We start from the raw sequence: 16,887 nt of genomic DNA on the forward strand, positions 1-16,887 counted from the left end.
ATTCTATCGTTTTCAAATAAGCATTGCATAAGCGATTGTATTGTGTTTCCAAAGCACAAAGTAATTTATTTTTAGCAGATGTAAAATTTAACAATTCAATACATGATTATAATACAGTACAGCCAATACCAAAAGATAAATACATACCGCTACGCTTGCTTGCGCTACCTGCGCTCCCACTGGTATCAACGGACAGTATTTCACACCAGAATACTGTGGTCAGAGAATGACTGAGGCCAGTGCCAGCACAGCTATATTATATACACTCAGTGTTACAGAGAAAACAATGCAGATGACGTGGCTTGCTTCTATAGGTCCAGACTTCAGGTGGGTCCAGTGTAAACAGGTCATAGGCTAGTTCAAACAAACCCCTCCAAGGCTGAGGGTCAACATTCCAGATGATTCTCCCGCACATTACAGTCAGTATCACTTTAAGTATTTATTCCCTAACATCATTAACTAGAGTATGCAATGTGTGATCTCTTCTTCAAAAGAACCGAACACCTGCTGATGAATAGGGGATTAAAATTATACCAGACACGACACGTTTCCTATAACCTGGACCTTAAATAATACTAAAGTGGACATATAATCATAATATATAAACGAATAATAAACTAAATACTATCTGCTCATAAATCACTGTGGAATGGAATCAATATAAATATGAATTATATAAATAACTTAATGTTGTAGTGCGAGTGTGTGCGTGCGTATTTTACCACGTGATCGCGCCATGCCATGTGTAGCATGGCATACTGAGTGCAATCACTATCTGCACCATCTCTGATGACGGTGGAAAAGACAAAACCTGAGATTTAGTCCTTTTAAAAATGGAGAAACCTGAGGGAGCCGAGGGTGCAGGGTCAGCGAAACCTAAGCTATGCCTAACACCAGACTCTCAATATAACCTACCGATGTGGACATAACACTCAGTGAGTCTTCCTCCTGAGTATCCAAGTCTAAATCCCCATCCTCATCTGATGGGATATCTGAGCCTGGGCTACGACCCTGGTTTACATCTAGTAAAACCCTTTTTGCTCTGTGGGAGACCGCAAGTAGACGATCATCACTCTGAGTCAGAGAACTCTGTGAGGATGTGCCTGCACTTTCCACCTGGTCCCCCCCCCCCCCAGCTTCTATATGAGTGGAGCACTGCTCTGCAGAGAGAGAGATACCTGAGAGTTTGCAACAGTATTCTGACGTACCTCTGCAGCCTGTAACATCACCGTAGTAAACTTTTCCATAGCAGAGGCAAAGGACCTAATCTAGGCGGCTCTTCCATGGCTACCGGTGTCTGTGCTGGGGCGGGACACTCCTGAGATCCGGCCTCACAAGCAGCGCAAAGGGCACCCTTGTCATGCTGTCCTTTTGGGAGTTTTACTTTACATTTGGCACAAGTAAAATACATTGCAGACCCTCCAGAGGATCCACTATCAGGGGTCTCTTTGCTAGACATAACTGGTTAAATACAGAATGAACTGATTATAACTAGACAGATAAATAATTATTGTCTCAACAGTTAATATCAAAATACAGCAGTACACGATTTGTAGTCAGATCTATATACCCGGGTACAAATCTGCCCCAGAGTAACTTTAACCTCTCCCGCTAGGCAGAACAATCTACTATGAATGTTTAAAATGTTTTTGTACACAAACAAACACAGAGTTAACGATACCAATCACAGAAGAGGTAAATGAGAGGATAGAAGCGACATGCAGCTGCTCGATATGAGGTGAAAATGGCGACTCCGCTGTGCAGGATCCTGAGAAGTGCGGGAAACGAAGGTCCTCCTCCAGGTCCGCCCCTCATAAAAAACTGTCTGTTCCTCACTAAGTTACCAAGCAGCTCATCTAAACTATGGCTGTTGGTAACTGCTCCACAACACGCTCGTTACAGTGCCCAGGCTAGCGTGTGTTTTATGCCCTCCTCATGCAGCGCCGCTCTCTATAATAGAGCGGAGTGCTAATAGACCCCCGCTGCTCATTGTTAGGGGAGGTGGGGGTATGGAGGAGGGGGCTTGCCGGCCAGTCTGTCGGTGGGGAGAGATGGATCCTAGATCTCCCCCGCGCGACCTATCTCCGTGGCCCGCTAAAAGAGGACTACCTCAATGGGCACCTAAAGCCCTAATGGCATAACTTACATCTAACAGCTCGTTTCTAGGGGAGGAACTGCTGGCAAGACAGGGGCAAGGAAGACCAGGGCATCAGCCACTTCTTACCTTGCGCGGGGATCAGGATGAAGGAAGCCCAGGACTATTCACCCTCTCTGGGACTTAGGATCGATCCCCGCGAGGCACCCCTTTGAAGAAAGCTAAAATAAAAACGTGAAACCTAGAGTAGAGTGGTGCTGGAATTAATTCATCTGGATCAGACCGGATTTATGCCGGGCAAGTCCACGTCTATCAATCTTAGAAGTCTGTATACTCTCCTGCAGGTGCGGTCACCCTCTTCTGAGAGCGAAGTTGTGGTGTCCTTGGACGCAGCCAAGGCGTTTGACTCGGTGGAGTGGCCATGCCTGTGGGAGGTATTGTCCCGATTTAGAGTGGGCCCGGAATTTATAAAATGGGTTAAACTTTTGTATTCACATCCAGTGGCGCGGGTCTGTGTCAATGGGCATCTTTCTCAACAATTTCAATTAGAGCGGGGTACTAGACAGGGATGCCCGTTGTCTCCGGCCCTGTTTGCATTAGCAATAGAGCCGCTGGCCTGTAAGATCCGGCATGATAGAGAAATTGTGGGACTTAGATCAGAGCACAGAGAGGATAAGGTGGCATTATATGCAGATGATATGCTGTTGTTCCTTTCAGATCACTACACTTCCCTAAAACATTTGCTGTGGGTGGTTGATGGATTTGGGTTTTTTTCCGGCCTAAAAATTAATTGGGATAAATCTAGCATGTTCCCTCTGGGATGGGAGTGTCCCGTGACAATGCCAGAAGGCTTACAGTTAAAATGGGCATCGAAATTCAAATACTTGGGAATATGGATCTCTAATACCCCCGCTGAATATGTAGAACTTAATTTGCGGCCCCAGATCAAATACATTAAAGAAAAAACTCATGTATGGAAGAAGCTCCCACTTTCTGTCTCCGGTAGGATAAATTTAATTAAGATGATGGTGCAGCCAAAGTTTTTATATATACTCCAGCAGTCACCTGTATATATTCCACCCTCCATTTTCCATTGGTTTGGAGAGGGGGAAGGGCTAAGGTCAAGCTCAGCTCGCTGTATAGATCCAGATCTTCTGGTGGATTTGCACTTCCTAACTTGAAATTATATTATTTTGCCTCTCAATTGGTCCACCTTAAGGCATGGGTTTCGGACCCCGATTACCATGAGCTACATTGGGTGTTGGTACACCAATTTAATTCTAATCACACTCCCTTACAGTCACTGCTGGCGGGGCGGCTTGGTATGCGGGCTCCTCCACTCCTGATTCAGGCAGTTAAGATTTGGACAATCTGTAATAAAGTAATGAAACAAACTGACATTGATCCATATACTCCTATCTAGGGGGCAAAGAAATTTGAGAAGTTGAATACAGTGAAGAGGGCCAGGGAGTGGTCTCGGTTGGGTGTGGTGTCGGTAGGTCAGCTTTATGATACAAATGTACTTAAATCCTTCGAACAGTTGGTTGGGGAATTCTCTGTACCCAGAACAATGTTTTATTCTTACCTTCAGTTACGAAACGCACTAAACACACAATTTAAAGGGGAGACTTTGGTGTTTGGGGTGGATCCACTGAGGAAACAATTACAGGCCTTTGGTTATAGGGGTCTGATCTCTCGAATGTATTCATGTCTTCTGTATGAATCCACTGCAGATGATTTGGATGGTTTGAGGAATCAGTGGGAAATAGATATTGTCCCTTTATCAGACAAGGAGTGGGAAATGGTTACAGACAGTACTAAAGGTTATACTTCATCATTAAAATTTCAACAAATACAGGTGTTTATCTTACACAGGGCCTACTTTACCCCTATTAGATTGGCAAAATTTCGCCCGGATGCTACCCCTAACTGTCCGAAATGCAATTCGATCAATGCTAACTTTTGGCACCTTCTATAGGAGTGTTCATGTATACAAATCTTCTGGCGAAGGATCAGGAGATGTATTCAGGTTACTGGAATTGAAGTGCCTCTTAGTTCACCGGCCACTTGTCTCTTTGGGCTCCGATTGAAGGGGAAAGTTAATAAACTGACAAAAATGTACATTTCACAGTTATTGATGTTGGCTAAGGTCTGTATAGCGAGGCTGTGGTTGGCCCCGACGAGTTCCACGGTTAAAAATTGGTGGTCAATACCACCATAAGGCACGAGAGATTTGTTTATACTAGCAGACAGGCTCTGAAGGAATTTGAGAATATATGGTACAGATGGTTAGAGTCTCCATTCTATCCTATGTCATCTAGTACAGATGCTCTATCTACTTAAATGTATGGCTACCGCAGTTCTTATAATAAGTATCTGAGTCCATGTAATAAACCCTGCATGTGTAACATACTTATGTATAAGCATTTACGATGTATGATCCTGAATGAATATAGCACATTTATTATTATTATGCTTTAATGTAATCTTGTAAATTCCGTCATTTAATTCCGATATGTATGCGATTGTTTTTCTTTTCTTTTTGTTGTTTAGTATGTTTATATCTTAAAAAATTTCAATAAAAATACTGGATTTAAAAAAAAAAACGTGAAACCTATCACAAAACTAGGTATAAGCAGGAGCCTATACTAAACTGGCCTAACTCCTAAGGCACTAAAAAAAAAAAAAAAAAATGAGGTATCTACTGGAGAGCAGGGGCATAGCAGAGGAGGGGAGTAAAAACCATAACGTTTTAGTGCCTGAACTCCCACACCCACTACTATACCCCAATGTCTTGCAGTGTCCCCCAGCGGTAGGAGAGAGAAAATGGACATAACATTGAAACTGCGTAACTAGGCATCCAAAACTTAAATGTACGAAGAAGCTTTCCTCCATGTCTTTGATCATTGCGGACCCAATCATGCGACTGCAGCAGCAACCAGAATATGGTTTGTTGCTCAGGTAAATAATCAATTTTCTTTAGTCCACCCGATCATATGATCGGAGTTAGAGCATATGATAGAACATTAGTTGTTGGTTGCTTAGCAACAGCTATCAATGAGTAAGTGTCATGGCACTTCATGCATAGTATTTGCAACCAGAATTTCTGAATACTGGTTTTATTTTCTGCAGCTAGGTATGTTGAAGCGATATTTTGTGACCATTGAATATCATTGGGGATGTCATTCGGATTATTGCTTTATGTAATAATGTCGTATTGATCACATGAGATTGTGAGTAATTGGGGGCGTGGTGTATGTTTGTTTGGCACCAGTATGCTTATTTAAATTTATTTAGTACAGACTTGCATTTGGCAGCCTTTAACAAAGGTGCTTGGGGGGCATCAAAACAGCCGTAGGACATTATACACACCATTGTGGGCAATTTGATATACACTATTGTTTAAACAGGAATATATATGTATATCTTCTACCTTTCTTCCCCCTTAAGGATTTGTACACATTTTGAATTCAACTTATTGGAATAGCTAAAAGACTATATATAGAAAAAATAATATATATTTGGGGGCTATTTGCTAAATGCATATAGGGATAGAATTAAGAAACAGGCATTTCCCCTCTATTTTTGCTTATTTAAATTCCTTAAAAAGGGTATGGATAAATGTGTGCATCTTAACAAAAACACCTCTACTACAGGAAATCCTGTGACGTACCCTACGTCATTAGCGAAGATTTACAGACATATATAACTAACTAGAAAAACATGCTTTTAGCTTACTGTTATCTGTATGAGAAGTACAGTGCAGAGAGCCATCAGAGGAGGTGGATATGTGTTCAATAGCAGCTCCCAAGCGTGGGAGAAATTCTCTCTTCTGTTCCAAGCTGTAAGACCACTGTACAAGCACAGACTCTACACCACCACTAAACAGCATGGTACCTACAAAAAAGAAAAGGGAATAGAAAACGCTCAATTGAAAAATATGAAATATTCGATTTTCAGTTCCTGCTCATAAATTTGCAAAAAGTACTCCATACTAATAATATACTGGTTAGTGGTAGCAGTATACTACTGTAATGAAATTATTTTCACTCGCAGTTGATTCAAAGAAAAATAAAAACAATGAACAAGTAAGTCATTTCTGTAGTATAAAGCTGGGTGCACACAGAAGAATTTTTCCCACCGACGTGCCATCTCAAACGATTATACCTACGACTGAAGGTCCGATCAGTCTGGCGATTCATGCATACACACTGACACGATTTACCGTCAGATCTGTGCTCTTCATCTGGTCCTCTAGTCCGGAGAATGACAGCACAATATTCATTCACTACTGTCACATTGTCACACTGATTAAAACCACCTTGTTATAGCTATTCACATGTCCTAACAAATTTTGTTAGCATCTGTGACTCTGAAACGAAATAATCTGTCTCAGAACGAACAAATGAATTATTCCTTCTACAACACTCTCTACATTTATTCACTCTGACATTCAGTTCTAACATCGGCTGAAAAGAGCCGACTCTGTAAACTCTATGGAGATTGTCAGCGTGAGTGCATACACACTACATGATCGTTAGGCGACTGATCGGAAAATATTAAACTGTACGACCAACCAAATGAAACAATGATCGGCACTTTGGGAGGACTTTAGATCATCGTTTTACTATACACACTCACACGATATCTGACCAAATTGGAGGATGTCGGCTGATATGTCCAATTATTGGACGAAAATCTTGTAGTGTGTACCCAGCTTAAGACTCATACAGATTCACACTGTTAAGGATAAATGCTGACAAATTGTGTTTGTTTTTTAAACCATATACTGCACTCATGCTTGCCATGCAGCTGCTGTCCTGAAAAATACACAATAGATACACACCCTTGAAAATTATCAGGCACATAAATGTTGATAATTTTGGCTTTTTAATTTCCAGGTAAATTTTTCTGTCAATTTTGAGAAAGTAGCTTTGTTTTAGACTGAAGAATCAAGATTTTTAATAACCCATTTTCTGGTTGAATCTTTAAATCTAGTACTCAACAAAAAAGATTGGCAGTAAAAATATCTATTAAATGTAGCATAATGCTTTTAGGCTGGAAAGCATTTAAACACAACTTCAAACTAACCAATTTTGAGATATGCAATTTGAACATTGACGTCTACAGGAAGCCACACATTTTACGTAAACAGTCAGCAAAGAGCAGAACAGAGTGTACAGTGAGTAGGCACTGCTATCAAACTCAACATTAATAAGCAATATGAAACTATTGTAGTTACAAGTAGCAACTAAGAAAAAATGCGATTTTTATACTTGCGTAAAATCCGTTTCTCTTAATCCGTTGGGGGACACCGGGACCTTGGGGTATAGAGTAGGACAGGGGAATGCTGGCACTTTAACTTTCAGTTAACTAAAGCTCTGGCTCCACCCCCTCTATACCCCACCTCCTGCTAGAGGCCAGTCTATGTTTAACCAAGCCCGCAGAAAGGGAGATAGAGAGAACCAAAGAAAAGAGAATAATCTTAACACACAACATTCTCTTAACAATCAAACAACATGTCAACAGAAGAAAAAACCAGAGCGTTAAGGGTGGGCGCCTGGTGTCCCCCAACGGATTAAGAGAAATGGATTTTACGTAAGTATAAAAATCCCATTTTCTCTAACATCCCTTGGGGGACATCGGGACCTTGGGAACATCCCAAAGCTGTCTCACGGGAGGGAACGTTCAGAAGAAACGGCCCGAAGCACCCTTCTCCCAAAACTTGCATCCCTAGAGGCAAACACATTAAATCTGTAAAACTTTGTTAAAGTGTGTGCAGAAGACCACATGGCCCCTTTACACAATTGTTCACTGGAGGCACCATAGCGTGCCACCCAGGAAGCACTTGCAGATCTTGTAGAATGCGCCCGTAGATTATCTGGGACAGGCTTCCCAGCCGCACTGTAAGCCTGGCGGATAACAGCCGTAATCCACCTAGCAATGGTGACCTTAGAAGCTGGCCAGCCTCTTTTGTGGGCATCATAAAGAATCAAAAGATCCTCAGTTTTACGAAACTTCTGAGATCTTTTAACATAAATTTTCAAGGCACGAACAACATCAAGATAACGAATAGAGTCATCGTTATCAGAAGACAAGGAATCAGTTAGAGCCGGAATGACAATATCCTGCTTCAGATGAAACTTAGAGACAACCTTTGGAAGGAAGGAGGGCTTTGTTCGAAGAACTGCCCTATCCCCATGAAAAACTAGCAGAGGCTTACAAGCCAAAGCCGCAAGCTCTGAAACTCTGCGTGCCGTTGAAATGGCTAAAAGAAAAAACATTTTCAAAGTAAGAAATTTGAAATCTACTGAATTCAAAGGCTCAAATGGAGGATGCTGTAAAGCCCTCAACACCAAATTCAAATCCCATGGCGGAACCGAAGGAATATAAGAGGGTTGAACATGGAGAACACCCTGAATGAAAGTCTGCACATCAGGTATAACAGCAAGTTTTCTCTGAAAGAAAATTGAAAGAGCTGACACCTGACCCTTAAGAGAACTAAGATGCAAACCTGCATCCAAGCCGTCCTGCAAGAACCTGAGTAACCTGGCCTGACAAAAAGAAGATGTAGGATACCCCTTCTTTTCGCACCAACCAATATATGTCCTCCAAACTCGATGATATATTTTGGCTGAAGCCGGCTTTCGAGCACGAAGCATGGGCTGAACCACCCGACTCAAAAAACCCTTAGTTCTTAGGATCCTGGCTTCAACAGCCACGCCGCTAAAGCCAGACGATGCAAACCCTGATGACAAAAGGGACCCTGGGTTAGAAGATCTGGGCGAATCGGCAACCGCCACGACCAAACTCCTGCCATAAAGAGCACGTCAGTGTAGCAAGCTCTGCGCGGCAAATCCGACACTACTAGAAGCACTGGAACACCCTTTCTCCACCTTTTTCAGTACTCGAGGAAGCATGGCTATCGGAGGAAAATGGTACACTAAGCGGTACTTCCAAGGGACGGACATAGCGTCTACCACGACTGCCCTGGAATCTCTCGCATGGGCACAGTAGCGGGGAACCTTCTGATTCAACAGTGATGCCATCATGTTGACATCCAGTTGACCCCATTTCATCACCAACTGTTGAAACACCTCCTGATGGAAAGACCATTCCCCTGGATGCAGAGTCTGCCTGCTTAGGAAGTCTGCTTCCCAATTTTCTATTTCGGGAATGAATACGGCCACAATTGCCGAAACGTGAGCTTCGGTAAACAGAAATATCCTGTGAGTCTCCCTCAAGGGCAGAGGACTCCTGGTGCTGCCCTGATGATTGAGATATGTCACTGTTGTGACATTGTCCGATTGGATTTTTACTGGCTTTCCCTGCAGCAAATGTTGCACACTTTTTAGAACGTGAAACATTGCGCGCAGTTCCAAGACATTTATTGGAAGCTTGGACTCCTTCTGAGTCCAAAGCCCCTAAAAACTGAGCCTGAAGACATGCAGCCCCCCCTGGCGCCTGTTGTAATTAGAATCCAATTCCAAATAGAGAACAAGCGGCCCCTGGAGAGATTCTGCCTGTGTAGCCACCAGATCAGCGACTGGCGCGTCTACGGAGACAGGCGAAAAACCTCACTCGACAGATTGCGACAGAAGTTCCAACTGAAACTGCTGTGCATGGAACTGAGTAAACTGGATCGCTTCGAATGACGATACCATCTTGCCAAGAAGCCTCATCGCAAAATGAATGGAAGGCCTCCTTGCCATCAACAGGGATTTCACCATCCCCTGTAAGGCTAAAATCTTGTCCTGAGGAATACTGTCCTCGAGACCTACCTGCGGAACGAAAGGCCCGAAATCTAGACATCCTCTGCTTGGGAACACTGACCGGGAGGAAAGTGCTCTTACCTCCTGATGCCTGACTAATAAAGGAATCCAGCTGAGGACCAAACAGAACACCTCCTGAAAAGGAATTGGACTCCAGAGCCTTTTTGGACTACACGTCAGCCTCCCAGGACCTTAACCAGAGAGTCTGACGTGCTGCCACTGCCAAGGCAGAAATGCACGCTCCCATTGTCCCCACTTCCATAGCAGCTTCACCTAAATAATCCGTTGCCCTCTGAATCTGTTCCACTAAAGGAATCAATTCAGAGGATGGCCTGCCAGCCAACAAACCCTCTGACAATTGTTCCGAGCAGCGATCAACAGCTTTGTTAACCCATGCTGATGCTAAAGCAGGCCTCAAAGAAGCACCCGCTGCCACAAAAATGGACTTAAGGGTCTCAATCTTCCGGTCTGCACCATCCTTAAGAGTGGCCTGGTTAGGCAGAGGAATAGTAGTTACCTTTGCCAACCTCGCCACAGCTGCATCCACCTGAGGAAGCGTTTCCCACTTAGCGAGAACCTCAGGGGGAAATGGATAACACGACTGCAGTCGCTTAGTCACCTGAAACTTCCTGTCTGGGGAAGTCCAAGATTTCAACAGAAACTCCTCCAAGTGGGGAGAGGCCAGAAAAACCACCTCCCTCTTTTTGCATCTTTCAAAAAGAGAGGATCCAGAAGCCTCAGGCACTTGGTCCTCAGGAATATCAAGTACCTGACGCACCGCCTGAATTAACTCTTCCACACTCTGACGATCTGCTGGAACCTCCACCAGAGAAGCAGCATCTATGTCAGAGCCCAGCAGTAACTCACCCTCTTCCAGGAAACCACAATCAGAATCATGTCCCAGAGAAGAGGCGGTCACCCGCCTCTGTTTACTTGAGAAAGGCGGTGTGACCGACTGCATCATCCTCTCCCAGGAGGAAGAGACCGTTACCAGACCCTGTACTGAGGATGCAAGACCCTGCACCCAGGCTGGTTCTACAGACTGCACTGGAGCAGCAACAGGCAAAGCCTGAACTAAGGAAGCAGAATCAGAAGATTCAGCAGCCTGAGACTGTACCTTCTGAGCAAGCAGTTCCACTGCATTAAATAGAGACTGAGCCCAAGCAGGCTCCTCAGTGTTTGAACAGACAGCAACTGTTTCACCCGGAGTAGTCTCCGTGGGCCGACAGGAAATGCACAGAGCCTGTGTTCCTGGCTGCCCAGACGGTAACTTAACATGACATACAGCACAGGTGAAACTTAGCATAGTAGCACCAGCCCTGTCACGTGTAGATTTTTCCCCTCTAAGACATGTTCAAAGATGAGATAAAACAGTACAGTGAAATACACACAAAACAGATAACAAGCAGCACACAAACTACAAGAGAAAGTGAGCCTGCAATACAGCCAAAAGCTCTTTAGTGTGTAAAAAATACAAAGGCTAGACACACCACCCCCAACCCTTTACCTTACAATATACAGGATAGAAAAGGGGAGAAGCAGGAGCTTTTGAAATGGCTGCCTATTCAGGTGTCTACATAGGAGGAGTGAAAGACTACCCCCACATCCCCCCCACCCTCAGGGCCCAGATCTAGACTGGCTAACATTTAAGACAGACAAACAACTCAACCAATCCACAGCCTAGCAGGGCTCAATGAGACAGTGACCCTTGCCTGACCCTGTTCCCTGAGCTAAAAATAGAACACTTATCTCTACCTAATTAAACAAACTACTTTTAGGAAAAAACGGCCAGCTCAGGGAACCCACTGCGATTTCTAATGTCTCTCTCACAGCACTATGCTGAGAGAGTGTTTCACTTACCTGCTGCCAACCCTCCAGACGCAGTGTGTGCAGACAGCATGCTCTCTGTACTTGGTTAAATTATCGGCAGAGGGAGCAGGCAGACAAGGAGGACCTACACGGCACCTCCGCTCCACCACCTCCCCCCCCCCGCAGCCAGCGCACAGCCGTCCATGCTGTGCTCTCCACAGATCTCTCCCATTGCTGCCTCACACTCTCCCCGCCGGCCGCAGCAGCGGGAGAGCAGAATGAATGAACTATGCAGCGGAGGGTCTTAGTGACAGCCGACTACGCGGCTCAGCGAGCCGCCGGCTGTCAGAACTCGGAGACACAGTCTCCGCTATCAATAAAATCTGAAAAAAAGTAAAACTGTCTGCTAAGCAGCCCCATGCACAGCCTGCTTCGCCGGGCACTTGAATTAGACTGGCCTCTAGCAGGAGGTGGGGTATAGAGGGGGTGGAGCCAGTGCTTTAGTTAACTGAAAGTTAAAGTGCCAGCATTCACCTGTCCTACTCTATACCCCAAGGTCCCGGTGTCCCCCAAGGGATGTGAGAGAAAATAAAAGACCAAGCTCATACCAGTAATGGTAAATTTATGAGGTACGAGAGGCGCTCTTCTTTCTCCCTCAATTCCAATGTAAAGAGGAGTAAAAAAAAACCAAAACAAATCAGTTCCACCAGTGAGAAGCGCAAAGCAAGCAGCTATTACTCAGGGGACACTTATGAGCCATTCCAAAATGGCTAGCAAAGACACAGTCGAGTTATGGTCAGGAGTCTTGCAGACCTTTTGCCCATGAAACAGGGATAATGGAGAGGTGGGTAAGTTGCAACCTCTGAGTTTCCTCCTACTCAACAATGGTACCAGAATGGCTAATATTGTGATTTTCAGTGCTAACTAAGGTTGCAACTTGGAGAGGTATAGGCTCAATTATCCTGGTCTGTGCGTTTTAACCCACTATCCAAACCATTCTGTAAAAATAAGAGCACCCAGGCCAACTGAAAAGTGGTTAGACACAACTTCTCACAACAAGAAACCTAAGTCCCCCAGAACCTAGGATGATTCCTAGCTGATACACTTTCTAGAAATTGGTCTCAGAGGCGCACCAACAGCTACATAGACAGACTTCAGAATCGTCTATCTTCCTATACATGTTATCCTTACATTGTTAAATTGCAGAGACTAAAAAGGATCTTCCTCTTAAACAGTGTATTATCAGTTTAAGCGGACACCTTGCTTTCATGGATGATAGATCCTTAATCCATGAATGCCTTTCACTCAGGAATCTGAATTGGAACAGAGAAGAGAACAGAAATACTGAATGCTCGTCATACAGACAAACTGTCTGTGAGCTTGGTCAGCACCTTTTGGCAGACCAGGCTTTCCCTACCTTATGTTGTCCTCCCCTAAATGCAAAGTACTGCTTTCTTTGCACTCGAGACTTCTATTCAGAGAGCTTTGTGCTTTAGGCAAAGCAAACGGCGCCAGGCTAATAATCTTATTCTGATCTGGGCAGAATAAGACACCACCAGATAAAAGGCAAAGACTCCAGAGTTTCCTTGGACTTTGCTTTGGCCTTACCACCTTCGAGCCAGAGTGGCTTGTTGAAGCCACCGTAGCAAAAATGCTAGCCCCAGTAACGCCATCCAATGCCATATCCTCCAAATATTCAACACCTCCTGCATGTGCTTGTTGATCACCAATTTGGACATAGGCACTGCGGAGTGCAAACTCACTAGGCATTGTTGCTATACGGAATAAATTGTAGGTTGATCCCGCCCATGTGTATTAGTTTCTACCTTAGGCTGAAGGTCAGCAACCTGCAGGTAAACTGATACTTCCAGCCCAGGTTCGTCCATTAACCAGAGTAAATAATCCAACTGAAGGGATGAGTTAAAGGAAACCAGGTTTCCTTTTCCTCTTAAAAAGCATATTGTCAGACTCAGCTGGCTACTCACTGCCCTGGAATTAAAATATCTGTAGTACTGCGCACAATACATCATCCACCCCATACAGTTTCATATGGTCCTTATCAAGACATGAGAAATCCTTCATGCCAGACTCTTCCTCCCAGGAAGAGGAATACTCAGTCAGACCCTTCCTGGAACGAAGTCTGAATTCTGACACTGCCAAGACCTTACGCCCCTGAAGAATTCTCGAGAATCCTAAGGAACTTTAACCTACCCCAGAGCTGACTTAATGTTTGCACTCAGACTCATCAAGTGACGTTGCAAAGGAAACGGATGACGACAGGCTGAGCACTCTCAGATGACTGGGGACTTTCGTTGAAATTTCAATGAAGGAAGTAGAGACATGGATCCCTTTAACTACACCTTGGAGAGACACAGCAAGCTGCATGAGCTCAGAAGTAGACTGATCCAGGGATTTTGGCACAGGCTGGTTCTGACATTAGTAACAAAAACTACAGGCATAGACAACAGATTACCTTGCATGCTGTGCTCAACAAATCCGTCTCTTATTGTCCATTGGGCAACTTAGAGGCTGTATATGCCCATAGTTCAAGTGAATTCAAATTGTATGAATGAGACTGTTTTTCTATATAATGCACCTTTGGACTTGTGAGTTTCCCATTGCTATTAAATTCTATACTGAAATGTAAACAAGCAAATTTTAAGTATTACAAAGCCTGAAGAGTATTATGGAAAATAAACAGCAGTTTAAGTATCTACAGCAGTCATTTTTTTTGTAAATAGATTTATACAAACCTTGCACAGAGAAAGACAAATCAGCAACAGCATCATGATGCCAGTGTAGAGTAAAATAGGTGTATTCTTGTTTGCAGCTGAATTTTCTCCTGCAAATTAAATAACGGATGTATAGTTATTTCAAACATTTCACCTTCTTTGTTATAATGGACTACAAAAGTTGTGACAAAATTGCTGTAGTTGATAAATTACTATGGCCCTTATCAGAAAGAACTTTTGACATGAATAGCAATCTTTAACTTATGACGCACTAAAAATTTATTTTTTAATTTCCAGGTAAATTTGCTTGCACCATCCTTATATATAACAACTATATATAACAACTATATATCCTTAAATATAACAACTGTTCCATCTTCTGAGTATGGTGGCAGACAACTTTTCATTTCCAATATTAACCGAAATCAGACTTTTCACCTCCATTATAGTGAAAATGCGATACAAAATTAAATTTCCTGCAATAAAACACACATTTTTACACAGTTCCACTGATGGTTCGTGCAATGTTGAATATAAAACTATCTGGGTGGGCAAATCATATTCACATCTGTTTAAAAAGCACAAACCTTCAGCTTCTCCCACAGCTCCTTCAGAGAAACAAATATTTTGCTCTTTACATAGCTGAAGTTTGTATTTTATTTTATTTATTTTTTTAAAACAAGTTACATTTTTTGTGATATTTCAAAAAAACAAAAACAAAAAAAACAACCCTCAACATAAAGAGTAAGAGAGCGCTGCAGCCAGACTGTCACTGCACTGCTACTAGAGGCAAAATGGCTGCTTCCATGAGGGAGAGCCCGCCAAACAAGAGGAGTGTCTTCCCTTAGAACAGCCTACCAAATACCCAATGGAGCATGCTTACACAGTTGTAGCTGCTGTCACTGTAGAAAGGAGAAATGTCAACTCCTTCGGGGTGTCCTGCAAGTCCCTGTGCACTCTCTGCATCACCCTAGCAACATTCACTTCATATTGGAGTCATGTCACGCAGCCTTCCCCCTGCCAAGCGTACTCCATTACTGAAAGAAGTGCTTGTTGCTAGAGGGATGTCGGCAAACTACGTGGCTTGAGATGAGCGGCCCATCCAGATTCACTCTCATACAACCGTCGTGTGTGAAAACACATAGCATCCTTCCAGCGGCTGCAACAGCATCAGGGGCGCGAGAAGCCGAAAAGCTGCACACCCCGATGCAGGGCTCCAGAATGAAAGTAGCCCACAGGATATTCACTCTAGGAATGGGTCCCTCCAATGCACAAAAATGAATAAAAGTAAAAAAAAAATTAATTAATGAGTATAAAAAATGGTCAGCAGCCCAAAATAAAATGCCCTGCCTCCTAAGCACATTAACTAAAATGGAGGATGGTCCCAGATGGGAGGGGCATAGTAGAGAAGGAGTATACACTCAAATAGTTCTGTTTTAAAGTGCCTTTACTCCTAGTCTGCCTACTATATCTCAATGTGTTGCAATGTCACTCAATGGCAGGAAAGAGACAGAAGCTATCCCATAGTAAAGGTTGCAAAAGAGTGAAGAGGATAATCTGTTTCCCAGTTCCCCACACTCGGTATGAACAACTCTGGAGATTGGAAAAGAATGTTCCAGCAAACAACATATTATTTCTGGATTCCCTCATGGCTGATGTACGCCATCACCATAGCATTGCATGCCAGCATTTTTATGGTCATTTCTCGCAACAGAAGAAGTCATTTGAATAGAGTATTTAATACAACTCAATTCTAAGCACATTTATCTGGAAATGTTTGACTCCCATGGAGTCGACAAGCCCTGAAAGACAGAATAGTGACAGCCCCTAAAGCCTGGTGTCATGTCCATTCCAAAAAAAGGGCAAGGAGCAACCCTACTTCAGGTATTCTACCCACAGGCCGCAAGAGTGACTGACGTGCCCGAAAGAGATGGTGTGACCTTTTCAATTTCAACATTAGCTCAATCTGGAAAGCCCTTATTAAAGCAGCAACACTCAGGGAGGGGTATTTAGAAGGAGTTGCAGTCTTTAAACAGATTTTTTGGAAGTGCCAAACTCCTAGATGGACCTTCTACACCCAGGAGTCAGTGTAGCCCAAGGATGCAAGAATATACATTACAAATCATGAATTCAACTAAAAATAAATAAAAAATGCCAAATCTATATAATGCAGAAGAATGTTTCCAAAGGACTCACCAGAGTCGTATCTTGCCATCTTTATGTCCTGTGGCTATGCAGTCTTCTGTAGGATGACATGTGACCACAGTGAATGTGTTCTTTGCGCCCTTTCTGTTTGTTGCACTTAGAAAGAAACTGAATGAAAGAACGAGATTTACCATTCTGTGTGTGCAAACTATTCTGCCCACATAACTAACAGTAAAGGCTATATCTGTCTGGACCACAATTGCAACCAGTGGCATTTAACTTATGTATCAAACACTTATTTTCCTAGATTGAAAGCAGGACCTTTTTAGCTCTT

At 43.4% G+C, this 16,887-nt stretch overlaps 1 long non-coding RNA gene across 1 annotated transcript; it reads right to left on the minus strand.

The window, feature by feature from the left end:
- Positions 1–5,839: 5,839 nt before the first annotated feature.
- Positions 5,840–16,745, minus strand: LOC142096968 (uncharacterized). Its single transcript, XR_012678068.1, has 3 exons — positions 16,605–16,745; positions 14,430–14,518; positions 5,840–5,992 (listed from the first exon to the last, which is right to left on the minus strand). It is a non-coding gene; the product is annotated as an uncharacterized LOC142096968 (long non-coding RNA).
- Between the last annotated feature and the right edge of the window lie 142 nt (positions 16,746–16,887).

Source organism: Mixophyes fleayi, chromosome 7 (genome assembly GCF_038048845.1).
Source record: "Mixophyes fleayi isolate aMixFle1 chromosome 7, aMixFle1.hap1, whole genome shotgun sequence".
In the NCBI taxonomy this organism is placed as follows: domain Eukaryota; kingdom Metazoa; phylum Chordata; class Amphibia; order Anura; family Limnodynastidae; genus Mixophyes; species Mixophyes fleayi.